Raw genomic sequence first — 11,648 nt, forward strand, 5'->3', positions numbered from 1 at the left:
CAAACATAATGTATTGCTTGCAGCTTGTTACTTCCAAGTGAGACATTGTTCCCCTGAACTCAGCTGATGACATTATTAATCAGTGCCTTTGGTTTTACAACCATTTCAAACAGCAACTTCAGAGCTGTCTTCAGAAAAAAATTGTTTCTGAGCAGAATGCTCCAATGTGTGTGATCACAGAAACGTGCGCTTGTTAGCTCCTGCGACAGGGATGGATTTGTGGTGACGGCAGGCCAGATGCAGGAAGAAAAACAAAGCAAAATACTGTGGTGCAAAAGGCGCGGTGTGCACGGTTTTTAAATGCAAAAATAAATAAAATATTTTAACAAAAAAAAAAAAAACACTGCTCACAGAGCAAATAAAATAGATACAAATTATGAAAAGCTAAAGCCAGGCTGGGGAGATCGCTTTCCTATGTATTTATTTTTAGTTTTGTTTTCAAAGCACTCTCACTCTTGTTCTGTTGTCTGCTCTGAACACCCACCCAAAGTACAGAGAGCTGCAGGCTTTTATTTACTGTGGCCTAGGGTTAACTATCAATGATCTCATTACCCCTCGGCCACAATCTGCACAAGTTTTTTTTAAATTAGTAATTGGCAGAGTTATACATATAAACAATAACCATGGCTTTCACTGTCATTTAGATACATAATAAATCATAATAAACAAATGCAAAACAATCAACTGCACAGGGGCAAAGGGGTACCCCGTTCTAAAATAAACAGATACATGTACAAGGTTCCTCGCCCTGCTACACCTCCCCTACAGCAGAAGTTTTGACTGCAGAGCTCCAGGCCAGTTTACAGAGGAGGTGTGCTAATGTGGAAACAATAAGAATGCTTTCTGTTCGTACTCTTCTTGATCTGCGTTTCAAAGTCCTTGCATTTGGAAATTCCACAAATGCACAAGAAGCTGGGGGTGTATCTGGATTATGAGGAAGGGCAGCTCTCCTTTTACAATGTGGAGACCAGATCTCTCATCTACACTTTCACTGACATGGAGTTCAATCCCAACGAGAAACTCTATCCACGCTTCTGCACTGTGAATGAGAATACAGACCTTGTGCTAGAGTCCCCTGTCAGCGCTGGAGATTAAACACACATTGCTGACTGAATCAGGAAACATTTCAAACAGCTCAGACAATCTGTGACAATCTGTGACATTATTTAAATCCTGAGAATTTGCAGCCTGTATATAACTGTGTCTCAACTGGAATAAAAGCTGCCATGAACATTCCTTACCACAGAATCAGGATCTTTCTAGCCCTTGATATAGTCAGCTAAATTTTACAGGCTAGCATTACCGATATCATTTTGGTTGAAGAGAAAAATACTTATCAGAATCTGTCTGAAACATCTCTTCCCTGCTTCTCTACCTCCCTCCCCCTCACTGTGTAGTGTTAATGAACAGTGTTTTCATTAATTGTGCATTTGCTTGAGAGAATACAAAGTTATTAGTGTTGTTGGTGATAGCTTGTGTTTTTTGTCGTTTATAATATCTATAACAAAAACGCTGTCAATGTAAAAATAAAAAGTTAGAAAAACACAACAGTCATTTAAAGTGGTGATATCAAACACAAAAGCCCAAGTTAGGAGAAGCAATTGGGGCAACCTTGTCAAGTAGCAAGCAAATAGGCACAATTGGAAAGGTGCTGAGGCCCAACATTCACACAATTGTTGCTTCTAACTTGGCTTCTTTTTTTATTGCTCCACTTTACATTGAAATTCTCATTCCCTTATCAGCTAGGTTGTAACCTGAATAAAGATGCTGAGACACGTATGTACCAAGGAAAGCGCTCAACACAGACTGAAGTCTTCTTGGCTATCCTTACAAGCACTACTACAGAGAGAAAGACAGACAGGGAATGGGAGAGGCGTCATCACAGGCGCAAATAAGTATGCTTTGGGAAGACACACAGACAACATGTAGGTAAAGCACAGGTAGATGAGGGCACACATGGACAGATATTTAGCCCATACATACAAGAATATATGAAAGCATGAAGCAATATATTTCCAACAATGAAGATGATGAACAAGACCAATAATGGCAACGAGTGCTACAAGTAAAGATCCATCCTAACTGTTTTTATAGTCATACTCTGGCATTTGTGAATGGTGATTGAATGAGCACCAATGACTGGGAATTGCTCTCAAACAATGTAGACTCTGTCCATGATTTCGTTGACTCCATTGTTAAATTAGATGGTTATGGTTTTGACCATACTTGTGTTTTCCAGATAGTAGGAAACAGCTTGAAGCTTCCCTATTGCCCCATTGATAATGCCAGTGGCAATGTCAACGTTCTTGCGCAGCACCAGTTTGCAGACTATTTTGACTCGTATGGTAGTTTCCTGTCCAGCTGTACGACTGAAGTCAGCCTTGTAGGTGTTCGTTTTTTTCAGAACATTTCTCTGGAAGTTACAAGGGCAGTCCACAGTCCATAAGATGAATGTCCTCTCCAGGCATATGATCAAGCATGTCAGTCTGGATCTGGTTACAGGCATCTACAGTAGGCATGACGCAGCTTGAGCCCTCGGGATGAAATAGCTAAGTGGCTATTTTTTTTTAATTAGCAGTGGGAGAAAACCACTTCAGTAAAGTACAGTAGAATCTGCCAGAACAGCCAGACGCTGTATCTGCAATAGATACGAATGAGATCAAAACAAATATAAAAGAAAAACAAGAGAAACGCAGATCTTTTCAAGGAAGCTGGGAGACTGTTTTTTATAAATGGATTTTATATTTTTAAACGCTGCAATAACAGTTCTGCTTGTGAAGCATCCACACTATAATTTGACAGAACAGGTGATTTATTTGCACTGTGTAGAGCCTTATTTTTCCCCATTGGTGCTTGAGCCCCGCAGCACTCTCAGAATCGTCGCCTGTGCACCTATTATCAGTGATTAAAGCCTGGTTTTCAAACAAACTGATTATCGTTCACCAATACTGTATTTGGTATAAGAAAAGTATGTTTTTTAAAAAGTAATTTCAGCTTCCAATCACTTAAAATATGCTGACGATAACGTAAACAACACCAAACTACAGACAGGGAGTCCCAAGCTTTAAACTTGTTTCTGTTTTTAAATAAGAACTCAAATTTATTATGAATATTGTGTTATTATGTTTTAAGCAACATGCTATGATAGTGTTCATATATGGTAATTGTTTGTTTATTAGTTTTCAAATGTTTAGTAAAACATGACCTATTGTTTGACCTCGTTAGTACAACCGGCCCCCTTTGCTAATGATATCTTCAGTCAGGGTCGTAACCATGTATAAATCAACACATTTTTGTAAAATGACTTTACACTACTTGTAAAGATGCAACACGTTTCAATAAATTCAAACGATAAACTTCACATGCCGTGCAGAGGAAGAACACAAAAGTAAAACACTATTAAGTGGGATTGACATTGCAAGGGAGGTGAAGGAAGATTTTTTAAAATTAGTTATCAGTTAATCACAAAATCGCAATTTACAAGATTAAATATGCTACTATACTCCTCCAGGGCTCTGCCATAATAGGGTCACAGGACTGTGATACTGCACGGCGATTGACTCAGTGGTTATGTAGGATTTTGCAAAATTAGAAGCCTGGTGTATAACGAGTTCTGGAAAGAACTTAACGTGGTGTTTTAACATCAGAAAGTAGGCACTGGGAGATGAATAATCCTGGTTTTAGCTCAGTTTTGATGCAAATAGTGTATATCGCGTTTTGCATGTAAACTCTTCATATGCTTGATATTAATGACGTGCTGACCAGTATAAGGTAATTACATATAGTAAAAGTAGAGTCTCTATGGCAATGCAAAAGTTCAAAATTCTTTCAGCCCAACTTTCAACTTAGATGGCTTACCAAAAGATTTTCCGTAAAGACATTCATGATCGCACTCTCGTTATGTTACTTCAAACGGATCACTGTCGTTTATTTTCTTCAAAAAAATCTCTTTGTTAGTTAAAACATGACCAGAAAAACAAACAAAGAAACAAACAACGTGTTTCAACACAACCGTGCTGATGAAGACACAAGAATAGTGTTCATAGCCAGGAGCAAACCACTGTTCTCTATAAAGAACATTGCTCCCCATCTGAAGTTAGCCAAAGAGCACATAGATGATCCACAAGACTTCTGGAACAGTGTTCTCTGGACATACAAGTCAAAGGTAGAACTTTTTGGCCTCAATAAGAAACGTTATGTTTGGCGAAAACCAAACACTCCATTCAAGCATGGTGGTGGGAGTGTGATATTTTGGGGCTGCTTTGCTGCCTCAGGACCTGGACAGCTTGCCATCATTGAAGGAACCATGAAACTGGCATTGTGTCAGAAAACTCTAGAGGAGAATGTCAGCTGAAGCAGAACCAAAAGTGGGTCATGCAGCAGGGCAATGATCCTAAACATACAAGCAGATCTGCAGAAGAAGAAATTCTTGTTCAATCATTTTTGCTTAAATAAATGTTAAAAAAGTATGTTTTTGTGTCATTTGTTTAATCAGGTTATCTTTATCTATTATTAGGATAATAATGATCTAATAACATTTTAGGTTTGAAATATGGAAATCCTAAAAGGGTTCACAAACATTTTTTCTCAGCACTGCACATGGTGTATATGTCATTGCTGTGAACTGTTTTTAACCCTGCAGATACATTTATATATACTGTGGTTTGCAGAAAGAAACAAGGACCAGGGGTCACAAATGGAGTTTAGAAAAAGGGGCATTCAGAACAGAAAATAGGAGACACTTTTTTACACAGAGAATTGTGAGGGTCTGGAATCAACTCCCCAGTAATGTTGTTGAAGCTGACACCCTGGGATCCTTCAAGAAGCTGCTTGATGAGATTTTGGGATCAATAAGCTACTAACAACCAAACGAGCAAGATGGGCCGAATGGCCTCCTCTCGTTTGTAAACTTTCTTATGTTCTAAGTATTCACCCCCCTGCAAAGTTTTCACATTTTGTTGGCACCTGAGCGTACTCCATGATGCTTTCAAATTAGACTTTACATGTAGAATCTACACAAACTACTCCACATTGATAAAGTTAAAACATGCATATAGATTATAAATCAGATTTACAGAGAAAAACAGACTAATCTCAGTTGCATAAGTATTCAACCCCTTTGCTACTGCAGTCTAAATCAGGTCCCTTTTATATCCTGCACCTGGCTCTAATTTTTAATAGTTGCCAGTTGCAGGTGATAATTAATAAATTAAACAAAAGAATTAAGCTAAACTAAAGCAATTACCTTGACAGGGAGGCTTTAACTCTGTCCCTGCCATAAACAAACCATTTTTTGGTTTGCAACATTGTCTTTTAAATGTCCAGTGGTCGCAGCGCTTGAATGAGGGGCATCTCTCTCTCTCTCTCTCTCTCTCTCTCTCTCATGCCACACTCACTCTGTGTCTCCCCAAAGCTAACCACTCCTCCAGACAAACTTTCCACCTGGCTTTTATGGTCTGTGACTGGAGCCCAATTAACAATGAACTAAATAAGGCTCCAGCCACATTCTCACATGTATTTTGCAGGGAGGAATTTAACCCCATCCCTGCATTTGATCCAGTATATCCACAAAGTACTTCGTAGCGTTGTAAACACAACAGTCTGCCGGCTTTCGTTTAACACCCTCCCGTTGCCACTTATGATCTGCATTTAAACAATTACATCAAAACCTTTATTTTGCATAGATATTTATTACCAGTATTGTTTCTATCATACGAATAAAAGTTCCCAGTTACAATGATAGCTGTTTGTAACCGTCAAAAAAAAACTTATCATATATATATATATATATATATATATATATATATATATATATATATATATATATATATATATATATGATATAAACAAATAAATAAAAGAAACCAAAAAAACTACAGAGCACTTTACCATCAATTTAAAATGCAAGACGGTTCTTTTACAGCCGGTAATTCCTTATAATCTCCATAGAAATGGAACATCACTATAGTTCCCTATCAAATTAAAACAGTCAGTGCAATGAATCCAAAATGCTAACTGCAAAGCACTGTAGCTGCAAATACATACGAAATTAAGTTTCAAAAGAAATAGCGAGCTTCCCGGTTCTTTCGTTTAATCACACAGTACACACAACGTCTACAGCAGGTAATACAATGAGAGTAAGGAGGCAAGCCCCAGTTTATAACCCCTGACCCCGAGGTCTTATCCCCGTTACTTGAAGGGGGCGCGCGCACCTTACTACTACTTCTACAAAACCAGAGCGTGCATGGCTGCCAGGTCCAAATCATTATAAAAAACAGCCACAGGCCACCTGCGAGTACCACCTTTGACAGAATACAGCCGTGCCGTTTGATCCAGTATATCCACAAAGTACTTCGTAGCGTTGTAAAACGCAACAGTCTCCGGCTTTCGTTTAGCATGTCCCGTTGGTCACTTATCTTTGCAGAGAGGTTAGAGTGTGCATTTTTTTGTAGCTTCGCGCTCAGGCTGGCACAGTCGTTCTGCCTGAGAAATGTAGTTTGCATAATAATAATACACAATGTGTAGAATGACTTTCATCAGTGTTTCAAGCACTCAACAGGATTATAATATATTATTTCACAATGACTTTGATTTAATTACAAAGCCCAGACTAAACTGTAGGCTATATTGTATTGATTTCAATATGCCACATAAACTCGGGTCTGGCAGTTGAAGAAGCATGTGCTTATAACTTATTCATTTTTACGATTCTGCAGCTGAAACACAGTGTGGGTAGTTAATTAAAATATTTATTAAAACGTAAGAACGGACATGCACGAGATATTCACATCCGCGGAGATACTTAAATTTGAATTGCAAAAGCCCTTCAAAAAGCGGCTATGGCAGCGTTAGTGTTAACACTATTTCATAAGCGCAAGGGCCAGTGGCGCAATGGATAACGCGTCTGACTACGGATCAGAAGATTGTAGGTTCGACTCCTACCTGGCTCGTGGCTTTTGTTGCATACGTTTTTCCCATCGGCTAATTGAGTAAAATTATTCTTCTCAAAATAACAGTCCAGATTGATCATTTCCCAACCGATTTATTAAATAAAAAGCAACCATTGGAGAATGCAGGCATCGATCCCACTGCCTCTCACAAGTGAAGTGCGTGCTCAACCCCTTGCACTAATTCCCCACAGTGGACACGATCAGGCACGTTGTCTTCATGCAAAGAACTTTCTCTTATTTTCATTTTTCACACAGCTATTTTAGATTTTATTCATTTTTCTCCCTCATTAGCAGGAGAAAGACAAAACATTCAACACTGAAATTGTCTCCGAGGCAGAATTGAACAAGCATTTGAACAAGCATTGAGCTATCAATGGGGTGGCTGTTCAGGTAGGTCGTTGAATACAATACACAGTTCAGCAAAAGGCTGGTAAGCTCAGGTGACTGCTGGTCAATAGCTGCCACCACTGTTGTTTGTTGTTGCTGAAGGTGAGTTAACAGTGTTTGTTAAAAGCAGGGGCCAGTGGCGCAATGGATAACGCGTCTGACTACGGATCAAAAGATTGTAAGTTTGACTCCTACCTGGCTCGTGGCTTTCTATGCATGCATTTTTCCCTCAACTACTTCAATGAAATTACAACTTAATATTTTTATTCATCAACGTCATACATAACATTTTCAGAGCAGAAATACCGTATTTACTTCAAAACAAATATTCTATTTCTTATTTCTTTAAACAAAAAGATTGCATACACATAAACATGAAAAACTGTAATAAAATAAACTTTACGCAATAAACTTCTGTGTAAACAAGTGTAGAAAGCTGTATGCACATATACAATTATAAAACATAAATAACCAGTTATAAAAATATCACATAACTTATGCAACGTGAAAGCGCTTTGAGAGACACGGCTCTGCCTGTATGTTCAGAGTTCTATTACAGCTTTCTAAGTACAATCTATGCAGCAAACATGCTTTAAAACTGTACCAGTGCAGTTGCCACAGACTGCCTTTTCACAACGGACGATAACATCAAAAGTTCTGTTTTTATTGCATTTAGCAACCTGGCATTGTCTTTTATTCTATGTGCCAGTGGGCGCAGCGCTGGCTGAAGGTTGAGGGACATTTGCCAGCCTGATTTCGTGTCTCTTGTCAAAATGTTTTTGTCGTAGCTCCAGAGCTAGCTGTAAAATAAAGTCCCAACGAGTGATTGCGTTGAACGTGCACTCCTTGTAAAAAAAACCAAAGCGTGCATGGCTGCCAGGTCCAAATCATTATAAAAAACAGCCACAGGCCACCTGCGAGTACCACCTTTGACAGAATACAGCCGTGCCATTTGATCCAGTATATCCACAAAGTACTTCGTAGCGTTGTAAAACGCAACAGTCTCCGGCTTTCGTATAGCATGTCCCGTTGGACACTTATCTTTGCAGAGAGGTTAGAGTGTGTACTTTTTTTTGCAGCTTCACGCTCAGGCTGGCACAGTCGTTCTGCCTGAGAAATGTAGTTTGCATAATAATAATACACAATGTGTAGAATGACTTTCATCAGTGTTTCAAGCACTCAACAGGATTATAATACATTATTTCACAATGACTTTGATTTTATTAAAAAGCAAGTGCTTAAAACTTATTCATCCATACGAGAATGCAGCATGATCCCACTGTATGCCTTTCACAAGTGAAGTGCGTGCTCAACCCCTTGCATGCACAAGAATTCCCCACAGTGATATTTAGATTTGCACGTTGTCTTCAAGCCCAGACTAAACTGTAGGCTATATTGTATTGATTTCAATATGCCACATAAACTCGGGTCTGCAGTTGAAGAAGGATGTGCTTATAACTTATTCATTTTTACGATTCTGCAGCTGAAACACTAGTGTGGGTATTCTTTAATTCAAATATTTATTAAGCAACTTAAGAACGGACAATGCACGAGATATTCACATCCGCGGAGATATTTAAATTTGAATTGCAAAAGCCCTTCAAAAAGCGGCTATGGCAGCGTTAGTGTTAACAAGCTATTTCATAAGCGCAAGGGCCAGTGGCGCAATGGATAACGCGTCTGACTACGGATCAGAAGATTGTAGGTTCGACTCCTACCTGGCTCGTGGCTTTTGTTGCATACGTTTTTCCCATCGGCTAATTGAGTAAAATTATTCTTCTCAAAATAACAGTCCAGATTGATCATTTCCCAACCGATTTATTAAATAAAAAGCAACCATTGGAGAATGCAGGCATCGATCCCACTGCCTCTCACAAGTGAAGTGCGTGCTCAACCCCTTGCACTAATTCCCCACAGTGGACAAGATCAGGCACGTTGTCTTCATGCAAAGAACTTTCTCTTATTTTCATTTTTCACACAGCTATTTTAGATTTTATTCATTTTTCTCCCTCATTAGCAGGAGAAAGACAAAACATTCAACACTGAAATTGTCTCCGAGGCAGAATTGAACAAGCATTTGAACAAGCATTGAGCTATCAATGGGGTGGCTGTTTAGGTAGGTCGTTGAATACAATACACAGTTCAGCAAAAGGCTGGTAAGCTCAGGTGACTGCTGGTCAATAGCTGCCACCACTGTTGTTTGTTGTTGCTGAAGGTGAGTTAACAGTGTTTGTTAAAAGCAGGGGCCAGTGGCGCAATGGATAACGCGTCTGACTACGGATCAGAAGATTGTAGGTTTGACTCCTACCTGGCTCGTGGCTTTCTATGCATGCATTTTTCCCTCAACTACTTCAATGAAATTACAACTTAATATTTTTATTCATGAACGTCATACATAACATTTTCAGAGCAGAAATACCGTATTTACTTCAAAACAAATATTCTATTTCTTATTTCTTTAAAAAAAAGGATTGCATATACATAAACATGAAAAAGTTCAGAGTTCTATTGCAGTTTTCTAAGTACAATCTATGCAGCAAACATGCTTTAAAACTGTACCGGTGCAGTTGCCACAGAGTGTCTTTTCACCACGGACGATGTAATCAAAAGTTCTGTTTTTATTGCATTTAGCAACTTGGCATTGTCTTTTATTCTATTTGCCGGTGGTCGCAGTGCTGGTTGAAGGTTGAGGGACATTTGCCAGCCTGATTTCGTGTCTCTTGTCAAAATGTTTCTGTCGTAGCTCCAGAGCTAGCTGTAAAACAAAGTCCCAACGAGTGATTGCGTTGAACGTGCACTCCTTGTAAAAAAAACCAAAGCGTGCATGGCTGCCAGGTCCAAATCATTATAGAATTCAGCCACAGGCCACCTGCGAGTACCACCTTTGACAGAATACAGCCGTGCCGTTTGATCCAGTATATCCACAAAGTACTTCGTAGCGTTGTAAAACGCAACAGTCTCCGGCTTTCGTATAGCATGTCCCGTTGGACACTTATCTTTGCAGAGAGGTTAGAGTGTGTACTTCTTTTTGCAGCTTCACGCTCAGGCTGGCACAGTCGTTCTTCCTGAGAAATGTAGTTTGCATAATAATAATACATGATGTGTAGAATGACTTTCATCAGTGTTTCAAGCCCTCAACACGATTAGAATATATTATTTCACAATGACTTTGATTTAATTACAAAGCCCAGACTAAACTCTAGGCTCTATTGTATTGATTTCAATATGCCACATAAACTCGGGTCTGCCGGTGAAGGAGGATGTGCTTAAAACTTATTCATTTTTACGATTCTGCAGCTGAAACACAGTGTGTGTAGTTAATTAAAATATGAATTAAAACGTAAGAACGGATATGCACGAGATATTCACATCCGCGGAGATACTTAAATTTGAATTGCAAAAGCCCTTCAAAAAGCGGCTATGGCAGCGTTAGTGTTAACACTATTTCATAAGCACAAGGGCCAGTGGCGCAATGGATAACGCGTCTGACTACGGATCAGAAGATTGTAGGTTCGACTCCTACCTGGCTCGTGGCTTTCCTGCCTGCATTTTTCCCTCGACTACTTGAATGAAATTACAACTTAATATTTGTATTCATGAACGTCGTACGTAACATATTCAGAGCAGAAACACTGTATTTACTCGTAAATGAATGTTTTTTTCTTATTTGTTTTAAAAAATAGCACATATCATAAATATGAGTAACTGTAATAAAATAAACTTTAGGCAATAAACTTCGTGTAAACAGGTGTAGAAAGCAGTATGCACAATTATAAATTATAAAACATAACTAACCAGTTATAAAAGTATCACATAACTTACGCAACGTGAAAGCGCTTTGAGAGACACGGCTCTGCCTATATGTTCAGAGTTTTATTACACCTTTGTAAGTACAATCTAGGCAGAAAAAACGCTTAAAAACTTTACCAGTGCAGTTGCCACAGACTGCCTTTACGCAATGGGCGCAGACATCAAAAGTCCTGCTTTTATTGCATTTAGTAACTTGGCATTGTCTTTTATTCCGTGTGCCAGTGGTCACAACCTGTCTGAAGGTTGAGGGGCATTTGCCAGCCTGATTTCTTGTGTCTTAACGAAATGTTTCTGTCGTAGCTCCAGAGCTAGCTGTAAAATCAAGTCCCTCCTTGTTATTGGCTTGCCCATGCACTCCTTGTACAAAACCAAAGCGTGATTTACTCAAAGCCACAAAGTGGTTCGACACATGGAAAATGCTGACGCCATAGATTGCTGACTAATGCCATGATGTGTGCATTGCAATTAAGATGGGTGCAGTTTGGGAGCAGCCCTTGCAAG

General features: G+C 39.1%; 4 non-coding genes across 4 annotated transcripts; all 4 read left to right on the forward strand.

The window, feature by feature from the left end:
* Nucleotides 1–6,877: 6,877 nt before the first annotated feature.
* Nucleotides 6,878–6,950, forward strand: trnar-acg. The gene has a single exon. It is a non-coding gene; the product is annotated as a tRNA-Arg (tRNA).
* Nucleotides 6,951–8,990: 2,040 nt separating this feature from the next.
* Nucleotides 8,991–9,063, forward strand: trnar-acg. Its single transcript has one exon. It is a non-coding gene; the product is annotated as a tRNA-Arg (tRNA).
* Nucleotides 9,064–9,580: 517 nt separating this feature from the next.
* Nucleotides 9,581–9,653, forward strand: trnar-acg. The gene has a single exon. It is a non-coding gene; the product is annotated as a tRNA-Arg (tRNA).
* A 1,142-nt stretch (nt 9,654–10,795) lies between these two features.
* Nucleotides 10,796–10,868, forward strand: trnar-acg. The gene has a single exon. It is a non-coding gene; the product is annotated as a tRNA-Arg (tRNA).
* Nucleotides 10,869–11,648: the final 780 nt, after the last annotated feature.

Source organism: Polyodon spathula, unplaced genomic scaffold (assembly GCF_017654505.1).
Source record: "Polyodon spathula isolate WHYD16114869_AA unplaced genomic scaffold, ASM1765450v1 scaffolds_3724, whole genome shotgun sequence".
NCBI lineage: Eukaryota > Metazoa > Chordata > Actinopteri > Acipenseriformes > Polyodontidae > Polyodon > Polyodon spathula.